General features: G+C 44.6%; 1 protein-coding gene across 1 annotated transcript in view; it reads left to right on the top strand.

Moving 5' to 3' along the window:
* The window catches only part of EXOC3L4 (exocyst complex component 3 like 4), a 336215-nt gene that overhangs the window by 47659 nt on the left and 274720 nt on the right, over positions 1-13836 (top strand). The gene's annotated exons all lie outside the window — the stretch shown is intronic.

The raw sequence follows: 13836 nt of genomic DNA on the forward strand, positions 1-13836 counted from the left end.
TTTATACAATTTGTCCAGCCCTTGGCCAACCCTCTTGTGGGTTAACCATTCTGTGAAATGCAATACTGGTCTAGGGTTCCTTGCCAGGTCAACCTTTAATATATGCATTTTGATTAGCTTTGCTGATATAAGTAGTAAATTTTCATATAGGTCAACAGTAGGACAAGGTCTCAGTTCACGACCCCGACAAGTGGCCTGCAGGCATATTAAACATTCAGCTGTACGGAGGTCACAACGGCCAGAATCTATTCGAAATGTCATTCGGCCTCCATTTTGATGTTCAGGGTGACTTCTACATAACAAGAGAACCTAAAATGGCGGCTTGATTCAAGATGGCGGCTTACATTGATTTCTCTGAGGTCAAGACCTTGCCATGGAGTTTGTTCGCGCACAATGTTTAGACAACTTGGCGTAGGCCAATACACATATAACTATTACAATAGGAGGCATAATATTATTTCTATTCCGACAAACCCTCCTTTTGGCCTATGCCAGTGCTAACACTATTTCTGATGTCTTTGCAAATAACTCCATGCATTGTCGTCCATACATCCTGAATCGTTATCTGTAATATCTATAGCCATTAGGTCGTTCACCAGAACCTCTTGCAACACGTATTCTTTAGATGCTGTATCTGGGGCATACACCTTATGTCCTATCGTGCTCACCGCCTGAGCGCAACACCCCCCTAGCAATGCACATATACTAGGTAGACATTGGATACAGCAACAAAGGAATAGCAGAATCCCCAAAATAACCAGTATGACAGAAAGCACCTACCAACCCCAGGATTGTAGGGAGTCCCAGAACCAAGCACTAATACTCCAATCTCCCACAGGAACATGCACTTCTGAACTAAGGACGTGCAAGTTCTGTATTGCCTTGAAAATTGTCGCGGAGGAATCTGGTACGAAAACACAAGCGGACCCCACTAATTTACATACTCCACCACGCTCTGCCAGAATGACATCTAATGCCATCCGGTTTTGGAGCGCTACCAATCTTATTGCTTTCTGTTCCAGTGCCATATTATAGAGTATATCCGTGGTCCGGTTGATGGTTCTCTCCAGTACTCTTGCTAGCCCCCTAATATTTTCAGAATTTGCTATCTGTCCCCAAAATGGCACAACTGATTTTGCTATATCTCCCAAGATTTGCCCAGGGGTATCTCCATTCTCGTCCCGCCATGGACGAGCCTTAGAAACTTCCAATGTACTAGCTATGAATACCAAAGTAACCGGATTCCTAAATAACAGGTTCCCTGCCAATCCTTGGGCAGCCAGGGAAATGCTGTACTACCGCAAACGAAATAGACAGGCCCCCCTACATACAATGGCCTGTTCTCACCGGTCAAATTTACAACGTTCGCACAACCTTCAAAATCTCCCATTGACCGGGTGCCATTCCTTTGTACACAGAAGGGAACTGAATCGGGGCTATGGTTAATAGAGTCGGAAGGAGGCAAGGCATCCTTACTGCCTATCGGAGCCATTTTAAAGGAAATTAGAGTTTGGAAAGGAAGAGACAGTTTATCAGATGGCCTAATAGAAGCAACATTAGGCTTACTTCTATTTGCAAAAAGCGAGCATCCCAGAGGAGTCAATACACGTTTCTCAAAATCATTTAAATTAGTTCCATCAAAGTTCCCTGAGATGCTATCATTCCAACGGCCAAAGAATAGTGCTCTAAGAGAGGCATAGCAAGCAGTTGTAAAAGGTAAAGGGTGAATATACCATCCTAGCCCCTTGTTCCCATGTTGCGGTAAATGGGTGCAGATCCAGCAGTTGCTCTTATTAAAAATGGCATGCGTCGAATTCATTATTATCATTAAAGTGTTATTGTGATACTTTCGTCTATGCTGAGAGTCCCTCGGCGACAGAGTATGAAGGTGTACAGAGGGAGTCAGAGCAGTAGGTACAATTTCAATTGGCAAAAGTGGCTCTAGAGGATAAGTCTCTTCAAAGTACCAGAGTCCCACGGCAGTGACTATACAAATCCCAATTATTATCATCACAACACAGCAATACGTTTTCGGGGCCCAGGCACATTGTTCATTGTTCGAGTTGGTCACCCCCTTATTTACAAGTCCAATACGAGCAGTAGCGGTGGAGGTGGCAGACATCGTAGTTTTTCAATTGACGACCCCAATCTTGGTTGCTGGCGACACTATGGTCGCGCGATTTCTTAGTCCTTCCCCAACCCTAGCCAGCAGAATCCCCTTTTTTTCCAAAATTTTCCTTTGCAAGAACAAAATTCTCAATGACTCTTTTCTTTTCCAGATGCACAGGCAAAACCCGTGCCGTAGTTCTATTTTCTTCATCGAAGGTCGTACCTGGTGGTTCCCGGTACTGCTTGATCCGGAAATAAGGTAACATCACTTCCTGAGGGAAGCAACGTATCGGAGGTGACGGAAGTCGCAGAACTTGAAACAACGTTTTCCGGATGTGACTTTTCCGAAGAGTGCAGAGACAAAATGGACAGTTCTCCAAGCTCCACGGGATCAGAGGGATTCTCTGACACACTCACAGCGCTATTTGCTACTCCAGGATCAGAGATTGTAGCATCAGCAAGGGGTTCTGCTTCTTCTGTAACCTGTGGCGTCGGGTGAGGAAGTTTCTTGACATGCGTCGCGTGGATCCAATGCTTCTTTCCAGGCACCCACATTGCTGTCTGGGTGACCAACAGCACCTGGTAGGGTCCCCACCAGCGAGGCAGGAGGACCTTTCGTAGGCCTTTACCAGGACCCAACTTCCAGGCTGAATATTGTGTCCTGGGCCCGTAAACCGCACAGGTAAAGCTGATCGAACCTGATGACAAATGAAATACAGATTTTTAGTCAACTGGTTACAGTAGTCTGCAAGCAATACATTTTCAACATCTCTCAGCGCTTTAGGCTTCGGAAGACCCCAAATATTAGCAGGCCTCCCCATCACCACCTCAAATGGAGAGAGCCCAGTCTTAGTTTGAGGTGTGGTACGCATGGCTAACAACACAATAGGTAAGGCGTCCGGCCATTTCAGTTTGGTGCCGGCACATGTTTTAGCAAGCTTATTCTTTAGGATACCATTATGTCTCTCTACCAACCCAGCACTTTGAGGATGTCTAGCCGAATGAAATCGTTTTTCGATGTGTAATGCTGTGCATATCTGCAAGATTACTGCTGCAACACAATGTGGACCGTTGTCCGGCCAAATGACTCTTGGCAACCCAAATCGTGGGAAGAACTCCTTTACCATCGTCTTTGCAGTGGTCATGGCAGTAGCATCCTTAACGGGGAAAGCCTCAACCCATTTACTAAAGGCACAAATGATCACAAGGACGTATTTTAGATTGTTACACCGTTCCATCTCAATAAAATCAAAGTGGATGACCTCGAAGGGGACAGAAGGCGGCCCAAAACTACCCCTTCGAGTTGCTGTCCCCTTCCCCACATTGTGCTGCAAGCAAATCATGAAATTTTGGACATAATGCTGAGCGATTTTCAAAATTTTATCATTTACCCAGACTTTTTCTAACATTTTCGTGATCTGCTGAGCACACACATGCGTAGGACCGTGTGCCATGGTAACCATCGTCAGCACATATGAATTAGGGAGCAACCATTTCCCTTCAGATGTGTCCACCCAACACCCATCTTCATCTAGTTTCCCCATCCCTTCAGCCCACTTTTTAGACTCTTCTATTGTCGCATCAGCTTGGATATCTCGTACAGACCCAATACCCTCATCCATTACATAGGCCTCTCTTGTTTCTCTTAGAGCATACATGTCTGTACTAAGGTCTCTGGCCGTTTACCTGGCTATCTGGTCAGCAAAAGCATTCCCTTTCCCCACATCATCTATGACCTTGCGATGCGCTGCGCACTTCATGATCGCTAACTGACTATGGAGCGTGAGTGCCGAGAGCAATTGCACTATCAGGGGGCCATGCTGAATCTTGATCCCATGTGAGGTTAGGAACCCTCTTTCCGACCAGAGCCTCCCAAAGTTGTGAGCCACCCCAAAGGCGTACTGGCTATCCGTATATATATGTACTGTACGCCTTTCGGAGAGTTCACAAGCTCGGGTCAACGCTATAATCTCTGCGGCCTGCGCGGGGTTATGCGGAATTCTCTTAGTTTCAACAACCGTACTCAATGTAGTAACTGCATAGGCAGCTGTAGATGTACCATCTGGGAGTTTGAAGCAGGAGCCATCACAAAACAGCTCCTCTTCCGCATTGCCCAAAGGAGTATCTATAAGGTCTATCCTGCCCTTCGTTTCCTGTTCAGTAGTATACAGGCAGTCATGTGATTCTTCGTCACCGCAAACAGTATTTTGCGGGAAAGGTAGGAGTTCAGCCGGATTAAGAACACAACACCTCTTAATTTGAATGTGAGGGGCAAACAAAGTCAATTCATAACTCGTCAGCCATGCAGAGGTGAGGTGCTGTTTTTGGGTTTTATTCAATAGGACATCTACAGAGTGAGGTGCCATTAGGGTTAAATCATGGCCAAGGACCATTCCCTCACTCTGTTTTACAGATGCGGCAGCAGCAGCGACGGCTCGCAAACATCTTGGCAAAGCTCATGCGACAGGATCAAGGGCGGAAGAGTAGTAGCCGCACGGTCTATTCTTCCCTCCGTGTTCCTGTGTTAATGCAGCCAAAGCACATCCATCACATTCATGCACAAACAACACAAAGGCCTTATTGTAATTTGGAGTACACAGAACCGGTGCAGAGCATAATGCGGTTTTGAGAAGCTCAAATGATCGTTGATGTTCCGACTTCCATGGCAGCGGCGAAGAAATGCCCTTCTTCGTCAAGGCCAACATCGGTTTTATCACTAGTGAGAAGTTCGGGATCCACAGCCTACAGTAAGAAGCCATACCTATTAAGGCTCTGACTTCCTTCTGTGTATTTGGGACAGACATGCCAGAAATGTTTTATTCTTTCAGGTGTCAATCTTCTCCCCTCCTTTGACAGGAGATAGCCTAAATAGGCGACCGCCTGACAACAATATTGAAATTTCTTAAGCGAAGCTTTATGACCATGTTTAGCCAAATAAATAAGCAACAATACAGTGCCTTCTTTACAAGCACTTTCAGAATCTGCAGCTAAAAGTAAGTCATCGACATACTGAAGCAGTGTACAAGTAGATGGCAATTCAAGGGTGTCAAGCTGCTCTTTCAAAGCCCTGCTATAAATGCTTGGACTTTCAGTATAACCTTGAGGTGCACGAGTAAATGTAAACGAGCGTCCCCCCAAGGTGAATGCAAACAAATATCTACTCTCCTTGTGTATAGGAATACTGAAGAAAGCATTCTTCAGATCCACAACACTAAAGTGAGTAGCTGTAGCAGGGATCATCGTTAATATCGTTGTCACATCAGGCACAATTGGAAATTGTGGAGCGACAATTTTATTAATGGCGTGTAGATCAATTATGAACCGGTATGGGATTGCATTGTCGCCTTTCTTGTATACAGGCAAAATCGGGCTGTTACATAAACTACCTGCAATCTCTTCAATCACTCCTCGATGCACAAAATCAGAGACAATGCACTTCAAAGCACGCTCGCCCTCAACTGAGATTTTATATTGCGGAATGCGTGGTAGTTTAACTCCATGTTTCAAAACTATTTTAACAGGTTCAACCTGTAAAACCCCGACATCATTGTCGTCAACCGCCCACAAACATTCCGGGACAACACTAAATTCAGGAGGCAATGGTCGAGTCAGAAACTGAGAATTGGGAAGTTGCTGTGGTGAAACCGTCAGTCGTACTCCATCAGAGGAACAATGAATCACTGCATTTAATTTCTTTAACAGATTTAACCCCAGCAAATTCTCTCCACAGTTTGAAGTCAGGAGGAAGGGACAATGGTCCGTGAAGGGACCCAAAGAAACAGGCACCGGCGAAGAAACCGGACAAGCAACTGGTATGCCAGAAAACCCTACGGAGACATTAGTTTGCCCTGACAGTGGAATGTTCGGAACCCGAGAATGATCAATGGAGCACTTCTTTGCTCCAGTGTCTATCAAGAACTGATGTTTCCTATTCCCCACTAACAGTTCAACGTAGGGACCTTTTTGACTAACGGGAATAGGTGAAGGTTCCAAACCCTGCTTCGGGCAATCCTAAGGAAACAAAATGTCGTTGAAAGGAAGCTCTTCAGAAAGGTAGGCAGCAGAAGGGTGATCAAATATGTTTCTTGTGTCCACACTCGAAGTCTGATTATCCCGTGAAAAAGGTTGCTGTGGATCTTGTGAGAACTGACCTCTATCAGGGCCCCCCCACCCCGGGCGACCTCTAGGTCGTCTACTCCCAAATGTGTTGTTTGACCTCTGTCGAAGGACGGGGCATTGTGCGCGCCAATAACCCTCCTGGCGACAATAGGCACACTGGTTAACATTCACAGGACCCAAGGGGACGTTCCCTTGCGGAACATACTGACCTCTGGTCTGTGAATTACCTCCTCTGGGATTTCTAACAATTTGCTCTAACAATACTTTGGTCTTCAAGTCTCCTTTCCTCTTCTCCACTCTATCTTTTTCATTATTGACACGGTTCTCATAATACTGAGCCATGTGCAATACTTCAGATTGGGATTTCGCCTGCCAAGCGCTCTCAAGAGGACATAATCTGTGACTGGATGTCAGGCAGCAATCCACGCACAAATTTGTCCACAAACAACCTTTTCCCAGACTCTGTGCCCAAGTCCTGTCCACTGAAGTCAGAGAATACCTGTTCGAATCTATTAAAGAACTCGGTGGCACCTTCAGTTTTTCCCTGAACACAGGCCGTAAGCTTGTCCCAAATAATTCTTTTCTCAGGAATTATGGTTTTCAATTTTGCGACAATTCTATCAGGCAAAGAAAGTATTACCTGAGGTGGTTTCTCACCAGCTGGTCTTTCCCCATAAAACCTAGTCATGTTAGCCCACGTATCTCCCAACCCTGGCACATCGTCTATTGTTCGAACCTGCTTCCATAAATCTACGGGCAGGAGAACAGGGAATAGCAAGTCAATATCACTTAAGGTGAACACAGAGGACTGCAAAACGGACTCTATCTCTTTGTAGAATCCTGTCGGGTTTTTCCTAATATCAGGAATTGATTGTCTAATAGTGTTCACTTCCTGTTGCGAAAACGGGACGTGAACAAACTGTGATACATAATGTGCAGGAATGTTCACAGCAACTATATTATTTGCAGGATCAGCCGCAATGTCAACCTTTGGGACAAACGTCGGAGGAACCTCTCTCATAGGCAACTGAGATGTAGGTAATTCCGATCGCTTACTAAGCAACAGAGCCAGGTCGAGCGCTAAGGCAGTCGAAGAAGTGTCGAGCGAAAAAGCCCTGTTACAAATACCCAATAACTCTGTGGGACAACTAACCTTCTTCCTTAAACATTCATCCTGCAGGTACTCCACCATTACCTGAATCACCTTCCTCTGCATTTCTACTGTATACTGACTATACGTGTCATACACTTCATCTGGCGGTATCGATGAATCCGAGATCCATCGAATCGCATCTTTTGTACAGATTCGTACTTCCTCAGATGCCGATTTACGACACGGAAGGAATCGTTTCTGCACATACATACTGTCGTCTTCATCATCCTCATCCCGCAATTTTTCTAAGTCCCTCCTATACTCAAATAACCTCTCGACATGACCATGTACTTTCTCCTCAGTGTCCCTTGAAAGCGCTAGAGTATTCAGATCCCTCAACCCTTGTGGGAGATCTGCATTATGTAATCTACCCCACTTTACACATAAATGAGTCCTCAAACCTTCAATAAAAATATTTTTCTCGGGAAAATTGTCCATATTTGATAATGTGGAAAAAACATTAGCTTGATCATCTCTCTCCATACAATGCTTAGCCCATGCAAACAATTCCTGTTTCTTTTCTGCAGGGACAGTATTTCGAGTGACAATCTTTGACGCCGCACCCTGATCAACTACAGTCGGTACAGAACCACTCGGGAGCAGAGGTGCGGGCAAATTCAATGGAGGTGTGACTATTGGCGCAAGGGGAAGAGGTGGTAGAGTAGGTGGAGGAACAACAACTGGAGGAATAGGAACAATAGGTTGTACAAGGGGAACAGGAATAACAGCAGGAATAACAGCAGGAATAGGCAGAGCACCAGGGAGAGGATCATACGGAGGTGGCGCAGAGGCACCAGGCCTTCGTTCGTTTAACAATTTGTCAATAAATTCTTCGGAAACATGAAAATCTTTAGAGGGATAGATTTTCTGCATACCGAGTGAGAAAGCCCTATCCATATTCTTGACTGACTCTGAATGTTTTTCTTTATCGTATAACAATGCCTTTTCAGCATTCGTTTTATGACGGCGTGCAGGTTTATCCCTACTTTTAAGCTGCTGCAACGCTTCTTTTTTCCAATTCTGCAAAACATCAAATGCTGCAGGTCTGGCCTTCTTCTTTAACAAGACCGATTCTAGGTATTCAATACGGGGGATCTCGAAACTACCATTGATTGGCCACTGAAATTCGGAGGCATGTCTGGTTTGTCTGTGCCAAATATCATTAAATACTATACTTCCAATGCCATGCTTGCAGTACATAGTACAGGCCGGCGACCCCTCCTGTGGTACCGGGTGGCTAAATTCCAAAGATTGTCAATCGCTGCGGAATAGTGCCCTAAAACAGCTAGACAATTTCCCAGGCATTTCACAAAAAACTGGTGTTACCTGGTCAATAATTGTGTCTGCAGATACAATACGCCAAATTCAAATTGTCAGGATTAAATTAAGAGCCGGGTCACGACTACACCTGACCAAACCTAAGGAGGACCGTACGGTTTACCAAAGAACTTACCTAACGAATTTTACCTTGTGTTTGGTGGTTTCGACAAATCTGCCCGCCTCAAAAATTGACCCTCGTCAAGATGCCGTTTCAGACCACACGACTATCGTCCAAGGATCGGATCGTGCAGCGCTGCCGAGGTATCGCGTCTCGTTCAGTCGGGCCCGCAGTATCACAACGTCCGATCCCGGTCCGATAGCCTGCGTCAACCTTCAATGATCCGGCATCAATCTTGAGGGTCCCTATTCGGGCGCCAACTGTGAAAACAGAAAAATAATATGAGGCTGGGAATCCCAAAAGGAAACACACCAACACAGGTTACAAAGAAACATACAAGTACTTTATTTCAAGTTACAACAGTTACCAAGTCAATTGACAAACGGATAGCTATTCGGCTGTCAGTATAACATAACAAACTTCAACGAGGGTTTGATGTGTTCAGTGAGAGACCGCACATTGGAATACCCAGGCCATTTATACAATTTGTCCAGCCCTTGGCCAACCCTCTTGTGGGTTAACCATTCTGTGAAATGCAATATTGGTCTAGGGTTCCTTGCCAGGTCAACCTTTAATATATGCATTTTGATTAGTTTCACTGATATAAGTAGTACATTTACATATAGGTCAACAGTAGGACAAGGTCTCAGTTCACGACCCCGACAAGTGGCCTGCAGGCATATTAAACATTCAGCTGTATGGAGGTCACAACGGCCAGAATCTATTCGAAATGTCATTCAGCCTCCATTTTGATGTTCAGGGTGACTTCTACATAACAAGAGAACCTAAAATGGCGGCTTGATTCAAGATGGCGGCTTACATTGATTTCTCTGAGGTCAAGACCTTGCCATGGAGTTTGTTCGCGCACGATGTTTAGACAACTTGGCGTAGGCCAATACACATATAACTATTACAATAGGAGGCATAATATTATTTCTATTCTGACAGGGTGACAGAAGGAGAGAGGGGGAGAGAAGGAGAAAGCGAGGGAAAACGTGAGAGGAGGAGAGAGGGAGAAAGAGAGAGGGAGTGAGAGGGAAGGAGAGAGAGAAGGAGAAATATAGAGGGGGAGAGAGAATGAGAATTTGAGTGAGAGACAGAAAAGACGAGAGTTAGGATGAGAGAGGGAGACGGAGGTAGGAGGAGAGAAACAGAGTGAAGGAGAAAGGGAGAGGGTGCGAGAGAGGAGAACGAGAGGGAGAAAGAGAACGGGAGGGAGGGACAGAGAGGGGGGATGGAGAGAAAGAGGGAGAGAGGGAGAGGAAGAGGGGGAGATGGAGAAGGAGAACGAGGGGGGAGGAGGAAAGGGAGGAGAAAGAGGGAGGAAGAGGGAGAGAGAGAAAGAGACGAGAGAGGGAGAGACGGATAGGAAGAGAAAGGGGGAAGAGAGAGGGGCAGAGAGAGAAGGAGTGAGAGGGAGAGGTGGAGAAGGATAGAGAGACGGAGTGAGAGGGAGAGGGGGGGATAGGGTAGAGGGAAGAGATGGTGAGAGAGTGTGTTAGAGAGAGGGTGAGAGAGATGGAGATATTGGTGTGTGATAGGCCGGGTACAGCCAGATTTGTGTAATGTACTACTCTGTGTGGTCCCGGCTATCTGGCTGTTTACTCGAGGCTTACGTTACGTGGCTTGTGGTCGGGTAATATTTTTTTCACGCACAAGATTACAGGAACTTGGCTCACTGTATGTTCACCGAATCTCCAGCCATTTACAGGAAATAAATTCCTTTATGCCAGGGTTTTGTTTCGGCTCTTTATCTGGGTAAGAAGGCGCATTCCCATCTCAACCACAACGCCCCCAGAAAACCTGGGCCTTCTTTGGGGCCTGGAGCAGGGCATTAGGTGGGGCGGGCCCCTGGGCCTTTCCCAGTCTGGAAGGAGCTCTTCCCCAGTGTTTGCCACCTTGTCTTACTCGCCCTCTCCTTGCCCTGGCCTCTCCCGTGGCCGACTCCTCCCATGTTAGCACCGCCGCCATGTCGGTATGGTGGAAATCACAGTTGCCACTATCGGGGCCATCTTAAGCACTTTTGGGGCCCTGGGCACGGACATCTTTGGGAACCCCCCTTCCACCAAACCAAATGAATTAAGGGATCAGGAATACTGGTTGCGCCCCGCACCCCCACCCTTCGTGCTCACAACCTATAGTTTGATCTGCTGCCTCGCAGCATAATAAGCACGTTTATTCCCTTTAAGTCCCCTTACCCTCTTCATGCTTGCTCTAATGAGAATGATAAACAAGTAGCATTTGAAGGCCAACATTAGCAGTCTACAAAGGGTTACTGTTCAAGTACATACAGGATACTTTTTATCAATAACATCCAGGAAGGTAGATGTAGTATTAATTCAGGACTGTATGTTAAAGGTACATGTAACCCATAATAGAGAGAGAACTCACATTAGCTGCCTCACAGAATGCAAAAGGGCTCATGCATGGATAGAGACCGCCAGTTGGAAGGAAGGAAAACGCTACATTCTCCACACATACCGTAGCTTTTTTTAAATGTTTTTATTTTTTTATTATTTGTTTTTGGTAGTAAAAATTAATTTACACCTTTACAAAAAGTTCAGATAACATACACAATTTCCTAACAAAGTTAGAATATTCATTGCATAAAACACAATATAAAACAAAATTATACATTACAGCCTAACATAAACAAGATTGACAAACATTCAGAATTCATCACACAATTTCAATCATATCACAATTTAAAACAAATTTCAGTTGCAAATTCATTACGATTTCTGGCGCCGCTTCAATGATTTCATCAATAAAACTATCTCGTCAACTCGGCAGAGACACCCAATTCAGATGTGTTTGCAGTTATTACAAAATCGTAATATTTACCTCAGTCGATCCAAGTTACAAAGAGCTATAAAATCTAAACCAAGGCGCATCCATTGGGATCAGATGTTACCTGGCTATTATGATACCAGACTCTGTGGCACCCACCACACTATATTCAGAAACGAATATGCTATGTAGATATCTACTTCACGTGTATATCCTTCACGGTGTGCAAAGTGTCATTTAATGGCAGAAGATCGTCCTCAATCATATTCACAAGTCTCACAGTTGCCAACATAATAGAGTTACACTGGCCCCATATACAGCGCAACCAGAGCATATTACGCTCAAAACAAGAATTGGTAGTCAGAAAAGATCCCAAGCAGAGGCGCCTTTGTCGCTCAAAATGGACACAATACATAAACAAGCGTTCAAGAGTTTCAGACTCCTCAGTTCTGGAACAAAACCTAGAGCACTCCCAATTCCCCATCTCTTTATACCCTGCCCAGTCCCTAATACAAGAGCCCGTGTGGATAAGATCCAGACGGAATCTCACATAGGTCCTTCTGGCATCCTTGTCGGGAAAACACAATACATAGGGCAGGCGAGGCGAAGGGGCATGTCTAAATTTGGCGTATGTACAAAATGATGGATAACCTGCAATTATGCCCGGATTTCGGGCCCATGCATTCCTAAAGAACCTTGGTTTAGCTTTCCCATACCGTAGCATGGACAGTGGAGGCAGATTAGAAGCTACAGGAAGGTGTCTTTATCCAGACAGACTGTGATTAGAAGAGGGATATGGTTTTCAAATAGTGTTGCCATTAAATATCAAAGGAACAAATGCCTGTGGTGTGCGATGTAAATATGCTCACTATTAAAGCAGTGAAACCATGAATAAGGCTTTTATGAAGATCAAACCATGAGAAGGAAATTACTTGGAAGGGCTGACAATTTTGAAAGGTTTAGGGACTGGCAATATTGAGAGGTTCAGCAATACAAGTTTAAATGAGATGCTCAGGATCACACATTGGTTAAGGGCTGAAGGGGTGAAGCTGAAATTTGTGCCAACTCTGCAATTTCTGCATTTGAACACTTTCTTTTCCAGTTCTTACCATGAACTAAAACAATCTCATTTTATTAAAAAAACTGACTTGGAAAGTACACAAGTCACATTACCAAACATGACCATTTTAAAATAAAATATTATAGAAGGGTGTTATGCAAAATGGGAATGATTCTAGCTTCATTCTCTCCGTCATCAAGGGAAGTATATAAGAACCAGCATACCAAACGATGTGATTTAACAAATAGCTGGGTTTTTCTTTTGTATTTTAAAGCTTTAAATACTTCCAAAACAATGGCTTGTGACATTTTCATTTATAAACGTGCATAAAAACCTTTTGACTTTTAACAAAAAGCAAACCGTTTTTTGTGTCAAACAAGCAGACCTTAACATATGCTTGCCTGATGCCTGCAACATATGGTCCACTCTCTTCTGTCTACCAACCCTTCCACCCAAAGGGCCTACATAAGAAGAAAGATCAAGTAATGAGCTAAACGATACCAGCAGCATGCAAGAAGGCAAATCTCACAGGAGACAGCACAGTACTGTAAGGTATGTTCAATGATTTGACCAGGTTCACTTTATCGTCTGCTGGCAAAGCCAGGATACAAACATGAACTCTGTCCTTCCATAATCTTAAATGTGGATACTTATTCACCCCTTGGACTGTTTATGCCATTGTTGGAGGCAATTGCGTAGGTTTTATAACACCCCATCTGAACAAACCAATTTCTAGACCTTCACTGTACAAATGATATGTTAGTTTTTATAGCAACCCCTAGCTGGTGAAGGTACATTGCTGATTGCTGATATTAGCAGATGTTGTTCTGCAAAACCAAGTACATATGCAGGCAGGTTTATAAACTTCAGACATAGGAAAGGCTCAGCCAGCCTTGCTGGAATGTGATATTCTAATTGTGCATTGGAACACACATCTCTGCAAAGGGTGCTTCACACACTGAGCTAACTTCTGAACCATTGTGGCACTCAATTTATCAATGTGCATTTCACCGTTGCCTATTGCACATGATCAACATAATTCCCACAGGAGGGAAAGAATGCTACAGAGTTGTGCCATAAGGAACACATAAACTATGTATACCTCAGGGAACACAGAAAGCAATACATGATGAATTGATCAAGGCAGAAGGCACTTGCCAAAACAGA

Source organism: Ambystoma mexicanum, chromosome 14, assembly GCF_040938575.1.
Source record: "Ambystoma mexicanum isolate Mex_15411 chromosome 14, UKY_AmexF1_1, whole genome shotgun sequence".
NCBI lineage: Eukaryota > Metazoa > Chordata > Amphibia > Caudata > Ambystomatidae > Ambystoma > Ambystoma mexicanum.